General features: G+C 45.8%; 1 protein-coding gene across 1 annotated transcript in view; it reads right to left on the reverse strand.

Moving 5' to 3' along the window:
* igf1ra (insulin-like growth factor 1a receptor) overlaps positions 1-12,310 on the reverse strand; it is a 333,731-nt gene that overhangs the window by 197,758 nt on the left and 123,663 nt on the right. The window lies entirely within an intron of this gene.

Below are 12,310 nucleotides of genomic sequence, written 5' to 3' on the forward strand. Positions count from 1 at the left end.
GCTGCCCCATGGTAAGAGGTTAAGTCATCACCCACAACAGGACAGAGTGCTTCAGACAGGGTGGAAATCAGCCACAGCAGATCATCCACTTCAATACCACTTCCCTTGACCTCTTCAGCATGCAGAAGTACAAGTAACTTCCATTAACGTGGCAGTAAGTGCAATGCTCCTGCGGTGCCCGTGACCTGGGTTCAGTTCCACCGCTGTCTGTAAGGAGTTTGTACGTTCTCCCCAAGACCGTGTATATTTCCTTCAGGTGCTCCAGTTTCCTCCCACATTCCACAGTCACACAAATTAGGGCTAGTAAGTTGTGGTACCAGGAACGTGGAGATGCCTATGGGCTGGTCAGCACATTCCTCGCAGATGTGATTTGATGCAAATGCCACATCTCACTGCGTGCTTTGATGTTCATGTGACAAATAATGTTAATCTTTAACAAGACTTCTTTACTCTTGTACTCCTGTGGGGTAAAATTATTTTGGCAGAAGCATGATTTACCATTATGTTTCCACTACAAGCCACCATCCTTAGCAACTAACCTGGTTTGCCCTCACACTGCCTCCGCCCTACAGTACAAACCCAGCAGTGGAGATTTGGGGCAGTTGGTGATGGTTTCAGTGGCTGAAATTTTAGTCCCGGCTTAGTCTGCAGCTTCAGAGAGGAAAAAGTTGCCATTTGACACGAAGCAGTCAGTGCTCCAGCGACCCTCTGGTTTAAACTTCAAACTGAAGCAAAGATGCTTTGTTCTGTTGAGGTCCAAAGCTCAACTCCCAAGTCTCATCACTCCTGTCTACCAGGAGACATTAAATGACTTCTGGCCAAGCTTGTACTTGGAGTGTTGCCTAAGAAATAGGGTTCACAGGACATAGGCCAGTACAGCACAAGAACAGGCCCCTTGGCCCACAATCAAATGTAGAGCCAATAAAATCAAATGGCCAACTAAACTAACTTCATCTGCCTACACAATGTTCATATCCTTCATTTTTAATCATATTCACATGTCTATCTAAACGATTCTTAAAAGTCCCAAATGTATCTGGTTCTACCATCATCACTCCAGGGACTCACCACTTTCTGTAAACAAGCCTACCTTTCATACAGTATTGTGTATAAAGTCTTAGACTCATATGCAGTACAGGAGGCCTCCGTTTTTCAAACGTTCGCTTTACGACAGCTTGCTGTTACGAAAGACCTACATTAGTGCCTGTTTTCGGTAACCAAAGAGGATTTTCGCTTTTACCAAAAAAAGACGCCCGCTTTATACGTGTGTTTACCCCAAGAAAGACTACCATGACCATGAAACCTTATGCAGGCAGTTGTGCTCGCATGTGTGCACGTGCGTACGCATGTACATACACATGCGTGAACGTGCCGATATTTTTTCTCCAAATCAATTTTGGCTCGCTGTCTTCCCGATTTTGATAAGTGAAACTACACTATACATACAATATTTCTACTTTATATAGTGTGTATATTTATCATATCATTCCTGCTTTTACTATATGTCAGGTGTTATTTTAGGTTTTATGTGTTGTTCGGTATGATTTGGTAGGTTACTTTTTGGGTTTGGGAACGGTCAAAAAATTTTCCCATATAAATTAATGGTAATTGCCTTCTTCGCTTTACACCATTTCGGCTTACAAACGGTTCCACAGGAACGCTCTACCTTCGGATAGCGGGGGAGACCTGCATACAACTAGGGTGCCTAAGATTTTTACACAGTACTGTACTTGTCAAAGTGGAGTGGAGAGCGAGTTGTAAATCTGATGGGAGCGAAGGATGTTAGGAATGGCGAGGGTGGAGCACCGCGGTAGGAGGTTGGACAGGAGGCAAAGGAGGAGTGGCCAGAGCAGGGGAGTGGAGGGTGCAGACACACCCAGCCCTGAGACACCACGGAAGGCCATTTGATTCCAAACAACTGGTTATTACTTGTAACGCTCACGCAATCGGCTGGTGTATGTCTGGGAGAAAATTCGTCCACACCGCCAAACCGCGCCTCCCGTATACGTGGATGCTGTGAAATACACACTGGTACAACTCGCACACACAATATCAAGCTCACACCAGGTACGGTTTACAGAATACACTTTATAAATCTTACTAGAACTAAGTGATTAATAGCGATACAACATATATGAAAGAAAGGAAAGAAAAAGCACCAGAACTTATCAGGGTTCAGTCAATTCGTGCACAATCGTTGGAGCTCAACCATCGAAGTCTTCGGTCCACTATTTGATCTTCTCTGACCTCCTCACCCCGCCGCCTGGGACCACTCTCAGTGGTCGACCAGAGTGCACCCAGCACCGTCCACCTTCCTCGCGATCTCCCCTCCATCTCTCCAAAAGTCCACGCAACAACAGCTTACAGACCCTCAAGAAAGAATAACATCTATCCCAATTGGTCAACAAATGAATACAATTCTCGTAATCAGTAATTATAACCCAAACAAGCTGTGAGAGAAAGTACTCTCTCACCAGTTACCATAGCAAAGAAGCCATTTTGATTAACATACGCAGTAACATAAAGAAGAAACCCCTTACAACAGAATGTCTCTCCGGTGCTTCCCGCCACCCCCCCACTCCCTTTCCTTCCTCTTTTCCCAACCATGATTCCCCTCTCCCTGCCCCTTACACACTCTCAGTCCAAATTAGAGACCCATATCAGAATCAGGTTTATCATCACGCACATATGTCATGAAATTTTTTTGGCAGAAGCAGCAGTACAGTGCAAAACATAAAATTACTACAGTATTGTACAAAGGTCTGAGGCACACTAACTATTTATGTGAGCCTAAGGCTTTTTGTACAATACTGTATCTCCTTTGAAATGACCCCCTCTCATTTTACATCTCTGGTAGTAGACAATTCAACGCTGGGGAAAAAGATACTGTCTGTCTGCTGGGGTTCCCTCCACTTGCTTGGGTAGGGAGGCATGGATCTCACTCGTGACAGCAAGCATGGAAACTATCTGTACCCCAGAACATCTGACCCTTCCCCTGCAGAGCACAGGGCAGGGGGGATAAAATTCCTTTCCAGCACCAAGTGGTATTGGTGCATTGCCCGGAGAGACCCAGGCTGTGTGAACTTATGGAGAGCTCGAGGAATGATGAGTGGGTCCTACCACTGCAAAGGGACCTTTTGATATAAAGCTTCCTTTGCACCAATCCCTGCAAATTGTTTTTTCCCACAACTTGGAAGAGTTCGTTAGTATTCCACACTTCTTCACACGGGAGAAAAGAGCGTTGAGATCATCAAAGCTCAAGGATTTTGTTCCCCTGTGTCTCCTGCCTTGGGGATTCTACACGTTCATGGATTAAAAAGGTCTTCAGGCTGCAAATGAGTGAATGAGTGCGCTGCAAATGTGTGAATGAGTGCCTAGAAGGGGAAGGGGAGATGATGCACGGGGACAACACCGTGTCCAGCAGCACAGCAGTCACTACTCCAGCCTTATAGATCCAGTGGTCCTGGTTCTGTCCTTGTGCTGTCTGTGTGGAGTTTGCATGTCTCCCTGTGGGTTCCCCCCTCCCCACATCCCTATGATTTGCTCATATTCTAACACTGAAAACACAAGAGGCCCTGAAGATGCTGGAAATCCAAAGCAACGCGCGCACACACACATACACGCACACACACAAATAAATGAGTTCTGGAGGAACTCAGCAGGTCAGGCAGCATCTATGGAAAAGAGCAAACACACAACATTTTGGGCCTAGACCCTTCTTCAGGACTGAGAAGGAAGGGGAAAGACACCAGAATAAAAATGTGGGGAGGAGGGGAAGGAGGCAAGTTGGAAGGTGACAGGTGGGAGGAAAAAGTCGAGGGTTGGAGAAGCAGGAATCTGCTAGGAGAGGAGAGTGGACCCAGGCGGAAGTCTTTTGGAACAAATTGGTGTTGGAGAATGACAAAAACAAAACAAAGCCAAGGGGAAAGCTGACGAGCGTGTGAGAGAGAAAAGCTCAGGTTCACAGGGAGCATGGAAGATAGAAGACTACAGCACCGTACAGGTCCTCCAGTGTTGTGCTGGGCTTTTAACCTACTCCAAGATCAATCTAACACTTTCCTCTTACATAGCCCTCCATTCTTCGATCATCCGTGTGCCGAAGGTAGGACGTCCACCTGTCAGAAGGGGAATGGGATTGATTCTGTGGATCCTGGAGGTGGAATGGCTTCCTCCTCCAAGGTAGTTTCACTTGGTTCCCTGCACCAGTCTGAGGTCAGGACTGAGGAATGCTTGCTCTCAAGTAACAAACACAGCATAGTGCTTTCCCTGGAGTACTCCACAAGAGGACTTGTTGGGCAAACCGTTCACCTGGCAGGCTCAGTAAGTGAATTTATTACCCTAGTACAGGGGTCAGCAACCTTTACCACTGAAAGAGCCACTTGGACCCCCGCCCTAGTACATACACATCACCATCTACAACCTTGAGATCCGTTCTCTTTAGGCATTATTCAGAAAATCTGCAGAATAGTAACTATAACCGGATCAATGAAAGATCAACCAGAGTGCAGACAACAAACTGTGCAAATGCAAATATAAATATATAACAATAAATAATGAGAATATGAGATAACAAGGTAGGGTCCTCAAAATGAGATAATTGGTTGTGGGAACATCTCAATGGATGGGCAAATGGGTGTAGTTACCCTCTGTGGTTCAAGAGCAGGATAGTTGTGGGGTAGTAACTGTTCTTGAACCTAGTGCTGCGAGTCCCGAGGCACTTGTACCTTCTGAGCACGGCCTGGGTGGTGGGGATCTCTGACGATGGACACTGCTGTTCTATGACAGTGTTTCATGTAAATGTGAATGGTTTAGGGGGCTTTACTCCTGATCCATTTTGAAGTATGAAGAGAGGTTGAGTAGAGATGAGTTTACCAGATGGAGTGCTGATGCCACTGAAGCTCTCAAAATTCTTTCTGCAGGCTCCAACAAGGCGGCTGCAAAGAAGATGTTTCCATGGCTGAGCAGTATAGGCACAGTCTCGGAGTAGTCCATTATGGACTGAGATGAAAACAAATTCCTTGATTCCAAGAGCATTCAGCTTCCCTCACACAGGGTTCAGTCACCGACAAGCACTCAAAGCAGATCAACAGACGTCGCGTTATCAGATGAAACTAAGAATTACAGAGAGGTAAATAAAATGTCGCAGGGACAGAAGATCAGATTGAAGGGCTCTTGTCCCTGTTTCTTGCACAAGTTTGCACATTTCCAGTCTCTGCTGACGGGGTCTCCTCAGACCAAGTGTGAAGCAGGACATTAGTGCAACCAGGTCGCCTGGCGGTTAGTACAGCACGACTGCAGTGCCAGTGCCCTGCTACAATTCCTGCCACCATCTAGAAGGAGCTTGACTATTCTCCCCATGACCATGTGGGTCTCCACATTCCAAAGAGATATGGGTTAGTTGGTAAACTGGTCACATGAGTGGAGCGGACTCGATGGGTAAGAAGGGCCTGTAATCGTGCTGTATCTCTAAATAATAAATAAATAAACCGGCTGAACTCCAATGGAGAAAAACACCAAGCCAATATGGGCAAAGAATCATAGAGAGAAGCCAGGCTGGGGTGGGGGGGGGGCGTGTGTGTGAGTGAGTGTGTGCAACTCTGTGTGTGAGTGTGTTAGGTGAAGAGAGGGGGAGGAAGGGTAGAAAAACATAAAAGAACGGGAGAGGCTTTACTGAGTGAAGCCAGTGGATAAGCTACTGCACATGTGGAAAACAATATATCATCTGTTTATTCTGAGCTTTCAGAGACATCTGGTATGAAACCTGTATCCTCATTTCCTGAAAAAATATTTCAGCTCCTTCCTCCTCTCCAACAAAATCAAATCCAGAACCCTGAGCTGGATTGCTACTGTTTGTACTGCGGTCTGCGTCCTTCCTCTGTCACACACTTTCCACCTCCCTTCTCACCCACTGCTCACCCTAAACCTCCTCACCCACTTCTTCCACGTTCAGCTCTCCCATTCCTCCTGTCTCCCTGGGCAAAATGATTAATGGTTGGGGGGGCTAAAGCATCCTGTGGAGCCCAACTGAACAAGGAGATCTCACGCTTGATCCTCCTCTTTCGGTAGCAGTCTCCAGTACCCCTGACTGCGCACAGGCTGTCGTACAGACAAAGCACCCACTAGCCACACAATCGGCTGATGTCACTTGAGGAACACTGGCCTCTCCAACCAACCCGCAACCCTACCAAGATCAAGAGTGCTGTAACTGACTGCCACTCTCTGATGGACCTTGGGCCTTTCCCTTCAGCCTCACCCTCCCTTCATCAGCAGCTCTGGAACTCTGCTCCCAGCCTCCAAATAACTCTCAACACCAGCACAGGAACTACACAGAGACAAGTACCAAGAAACAATCTGCTGGAGGACTTAGCATGGCACCGAGCACCTTGGCACACAAACAGGCCCTTCAGCCAACCGAGTCCACGCTGACCCAATCGTCAGCCCAAGTCACATCTACCTGCACCTGCACCATAGCTCTCCATACCTCTCCCATCCATGTACCTATCCAAACTTCCATAGCGGCACGGTAACATAGCGGTTAGCTAAACACCATTACAGCACTTGCCACCCAGGTTCAATTCCCATCTGTGGTAAACTATGTATACCTGTCTGGACACGCCCCTCTGCTGACTGCTCCTGTGGCTCCTCCCACAGACCCCTGTATAAAGGCGATTGGAGGCACTGCTCCTCCCTCAGTCTCCAAGATGCTGTGCTCCCTTTTGCTGCTAATAAAAGCCCATTGTTCACCTCCTGTCTCTGAGAGTTATTGATGGTGCATCACCACCACTGCCTGTAAGAAGTTTGCACACTTCTCCCTGCATCTGCATGGTTTCCTCCGGATGCTCCAGCTTCCTCCCACATTCCAAGCATGTATGGGTTAATTGGTGACATAGGTGCAATTGAGTGGCACAGACTTGTTCGGCCAGGAGGGCTATATCTCCCAATAAATGTTACACAGTTGAACCAACATACCCCACTTCCACTGGCAGCTCATCCCATACTCGCACCACCCTCAGAGAGAAGATCGAGCAGTGCCTGTGGAAGGAGATGAACTGTCGACGTTTTGGGTTCTAGTCCCGAAATGCGACGGTAGGGTCTCAACCCAAAACCTTGACCTTTTCTTCCCCACCCCCACACACAGGCGCTACTTGACCTGCTGAATTCCTCCGGTAGATTGTCTGTCACTCCAGATTCCAGTGTCGGCCGTCTCTCCTCTCTCCTGTGCAGAGTTTACACAGAGCGTTGCCACAGGAAAGCAGCATCCATCATCAAAGGCCCTCATCAGCCAGACCATACTCCCTTCTCACTATGACCATCACGAAGGAGCTACTGTAAACTTAGGTCCCACACCACCAGGTTCAAGAACAGTTATTACCCTACAAATAATCAGGCTCCTGCACCAGTGTGGGTAACTTCACTCACCTTAACTCCGCGCTGATCCTACAACCCACAGACTCACTTTCAAAAGACTCTTTACAATTCATGCTCTCAGCATATTGTTTCAGTCGCACAATTTGTGCTTCTTTTGGACAATGGTTGTCTGTCTTTCTGTCTAATTTTTAGTAAATTCAATTGTATTTCTTTGTTTTCCTGTAAGTGTCTGCAAGAAGACGAATCTCAGGGTTGTAGAGGTAACACGTGCGTACAGGTCCACAATCCCTTATCCAAAATGCTCCGGAAACCGAAGTTTTTTATCGTGGAGTATGGAGCGTGTCGTAACAAGGCTTGTTTGGTGCGCCAACAGCTGACGTCACTCAGGTGTGACGTGGCAGCACTAGCAGAGGCTGCCAGACGTCAGTTGTGGCACAGTGCTCGTACTGGTTACACGTGCATTTGCTGTTCGCTGATATTTTGCGTTCACTGTTGACTTCGTGTTTAACTTCACTGTGAAAGTGTCAAAATGAGCTGCAGATACCCCTATGGGTAACAATGAGAAAAAGAGAAGGAAGCATCTATCATTATCAATAACGCAGAAGGTGGAGTTATTGCAGGCAAGCTGGACTGGAAGAAAATCTTATTGTTCCTGGACAATTGCTCCACACATCCCCAGCCGAACTTCTTGTGAAAAGTAATGAGAAATTGCTTAGACATAAACCTTTGTTAATGAGACAGATGACTTAATGCAACTTAACTAGAGGTACCTGTATGTATTTAGCTTAGTTTGAAGCTGTATATGTCCCAGAGTATTTACGTTCTACATTTATTCCAATAAGTCATTTACCATGTGTTTGATTCGGTTCATTTGAAGCTGTATATTTTTATGTTTTATTGAATGTTTTTGTTGGAATTAAAATGTACTAGTGCATTTATGGTCTATAATTATCCCATTATTTCATTTATCAGTATATTACTCTATAAATAAACTGTAATAGTATTTGTAAAAGAGCACAGCTCAGGAAAACCCGGAAGTTCTCTCTCTAGCACTCATTGTTTGAGCGTGTACAGACTTTTTTCTTGTCATTATTCCCTAAACAATACAGTATAACAACTATTTACTTAGCATTTACATTGTATTAGGTATTATAAGTAATCTAGAGATGATTTAAAGGATACAGGATGTGCATAGGTCCGGAGCTCCCCACCCCCCCCACCCCGGGTCCTAAAGTCCACCCACTCTGAGGCAGGTTAATTATCAATATACTGAAATCCAAATAATTCTGAATTCCGAAATGCAACTGGCCCCAAGGATTTTGGATAAGGGATTGTGGACCTGTACTTTGATAATAAAATGGACTTTGACTTGAACTTATGCCAGACTGTTAACGCCACTTCACCTGGAGACTGCACCTGGCTCCAACTGCCCTGGGAGCTCCACCTCTATCATCCCGCCAGACAGCCTTCAGCCACCAGGGCAGTGGAGTCCTTTCGAAGGCTGCAGCCAGAACAGCTGTAGTCCTGCATAAAACCTCACAATGTGGGAATGGTCTTCTCCTGTCTCTGCAAAGTTATCGCATCCAGTGAAGTTTTGATCCGCAGTGCCAAAAGTCATAAAGGAAAACTCTGACCCAGCTCCCCACGAGCTGATCATGCAGCTCCCGGCTAGGGGAGACACCAGGACCTCGGTCCACGCGAGCAGCTCTGGGCTGAGCCACCCATTATTTAAAGGGGAGACTGCTTAGCTGACACTTTTTAAGTTCAAGTTCAGTTTACTGTCATTCAGCTGTACACCTATACCGCCAAACGAAACACCATTCCACCAGACCAATGTGCACGCAGTACAAATAACACAGAGTAATATTACCACTAGTAAATCAACGGGTAATACGTTGCATTTACGACGCAGGTTGAAAAGTAAATGGTATAACACTACTGGTGTTTCATGTGTGCTGAGGCCTGGGTGATGGCAGGGAGTTCTGTTGTCTTACGGTCTGGAGGAAGAAGCTGCTTCCCATTCTAACGGTCCTTGTCCTAACGCTATTTGTATGCCCTGCTTGATGGTAGGGGGTCAAATAGACTGTTGGATTGATGAGAAGGATCGTTAGTCAATCTATTTGGCAAACTATTTTTCCCAACTGACCAGATCTGTGAATAGCAGAAGTTTTAAAACAATATTTTTAAAACCAAACCTTCATCAAACAGCAAGGGGATGTGGAGCTCCTGTGATCAGAAGGTCAGGGAAGGGGCAGGCCAAGGAGCTCACTGCTCTGATCCCTGGGCTGACATCAGAACACCACTCTGGGTTGCAGATAAACACATCGCCTTACAACGCTGGTAACCACGGCTCAATTCCCACCAGTCTGTGAGGGGTCTGTACATTCTCCCATGACAATGTGGGTTTCCTCCCACATTCCAAAGATGTCCAGGTTAGGGTTAGTAAATTGTGGGCGTGCTATGTTGGCGCTGGAAGCCCAGTGACACTTGCGAGCTGCCAACCGCGTTTGATGCAAACGATGCTTTTCACTATACATTTCCACGCACATATGAAAAGCTAATCTTTATCTTTTTGATGTAAGTTGTGGAAGGTGCCACGTGCCACCAGAAACATCACAGCATTTGCAGGCTGCCCTCAGTACATCCTCAAAATGAGTTGGTTGTTAACACAAACAACGTATTTCCATTTACGTGTGACAAATAATAAAACTAATCCAATCAACAGTTTACAAACCTCTTTACTCAATGTGAGATCTGGGCATTTATTGCCCCTTGAGAAGTTTGCAATAAGACGCTTTCTGGGGAAGGAGCTTTAATATTTAAAACCAAAAATGAAGGATGGGTGATGTATAGTGGATTCCACTGAATAGGTACACATCATTATCAGTACATTTTGGCCCAATTAAGGGGCTGCCCCAATCAGCCAAAGTTTCATGGGAACAATTAAAAAGGTAAAAAGACAAACTACCAAGTAACAAATTACTGTATGCATTTAAATGAAATACAGAACAGTAACAATACTACTACAATACAAAAAAACTGTATTAGTTCCTAATAATTTATCGATGGAAGAACTCAGTCGTACATAGTTGTCCTTTTGATTTACTGCAAATGAACAAATTCAGCACAGACACCCAATGTAGGTAATAAACTTTATACAATGCTTTCGACGACTGCATCCACCAAATCTCCATTTTACTGAAACATTTAAGATGATTGTTGATACCTTCTAATTCTTCATGGTTCCTAACTTGTTTAAGCAGTGAAACAGTTTCATTTTCATTCCTAAGCAAGAGGAAATCTGCAGATGCTGCAAATCCAGGCAACACACACAAAATTCGGAGGGACTGAGCAGGCCAGGCAGCACCTATGGAAACAAGTACAGTCGACGTTTTGGGACAAGAAGTCAACTGTACTCCTTTCCATGGATGCTGCCTGGCCCGCTGAGCTCCTCTAGAATTTAGTATGTGTTGCTCATTTTCACTCATGGCCATGCACGGTGTAGGGTCTAACAGTCACAGGTGCACACAAGTGATGTGAGTTAGAATCTGGCAACAATCTCCTGCCCCGATTAAGAGGCATAGTGTCCCAAATAAACAAAGCAAATCCTGGCTATTTTCTCAATCACTTTTTGTTTTTTTAAGAGTTGTCCCAAATAAATGGCTGCCCTGATTAACCAGAACACACTGTATTTCCAGATCAAAATTTTGAAAAAGATTATAAACACACTATAAACAGCCTGCAGATGTCGGAAATCCAAAGCCACACACACACAAAATGCTGGAGGGACTGAGCAGGTCAGGCAGCATCTGTGGAAATGAATAGATGGTTGACATTTCGGGCTGAGACCCTCAACTCAGGTCCAAGAAGGAAAGAGAAAGATGCCAGAATAAAAAGGAGGGGGGGGGGTGGGGAAGGAGGACTTGCTGGAAGGTGATAGGTGAAGCCAGGGTGGGAAAGGTCAACGGCTGGAAAAGGAGGAAGCTGATAGGAGGATACTGGACCAATGGAGAAAGGGAAGAAGGAGAGGGACCCAGGGGGAAGAAATAGGCAGGTGAAAGAGGTAAAAGGTCAGAGTGGAGAATAGGGGGGGGGGGGTGGGGAGGATTACTGGAAGGAGAAATAAATACTCCAGTACCTCGTGTGTTGCTCAGACACAGTTTATTGTCTGTTTTCATGCGCTACTACAATGAATCGTCACAAAACAGACACCACAATGTTGCAGGTGCTATCAGTTTGGTGGGGGAGATGGTCATCGCCCCAGGCTCACCCCCAAACAAGATTTCTCATCTGTTTCCTGCACTGCAATAATGGCCACACTTCAGAAGTACTTCACAAGCATTTTAATTGAAAGGTAGTGAAAACATAACAAACATTACATCAATACTCGTTTTCATTCCTTCATCTCCTGCATTCTGGGAACACATTCCTGCTCCAATTTGGAATATTTTGCCAGAGTAGAGCACCCAACCCCATCAGACCACAAGACATAGGAGCAGAATTAGGCTATTCAGCCCAGAGTCTGCTCTGCCATTCCATCACGCATGATTTATTATCCCTCTCAACCCCGTACACCTAGCTTTACCCCGTAACCTTTGGCACCCTGACTAACCAAGAACCCATCAACTTCCGCTCTAAGTATACCAAACGACTTGATCTGCACAGCCTTCTGCAGCAATGAATTCCACAGATTCACCACCCTCTGGCTGAAAAATTCCTCCTCATCTCAGTTCTAAAGGAACTTCTTTGTATTGAGGCTGTGCCCTCTGGTCCTCCACTATTGGAAACATCTTCTCCATGTCCACTCTATCTGTCTACGCCTTTCAATACTCAATAGGTTTCGATGAGAACCCCCACCCCCATCATTCTTCTAAACTCCAGTGAGTACAGGCCCAGAGTCATCAAATCTCCTTATTCGTTAACCCTTTCATTCCTGGGATAA

This window comes from Hypanus sabinus, chromosome 21, assembly GCF_030144855.1.
Source record: "Hypanus sabinus isolate sHypSab1 chromosome 21, sHypSab1.hap1, whole genome shotgun sequence".
NCBI lineage: Eukaryota > Metazoa > Chordata > Chondrichthyes > Myliobatiformes > Dasyatidae > Hypanus > Hypanus sabinus.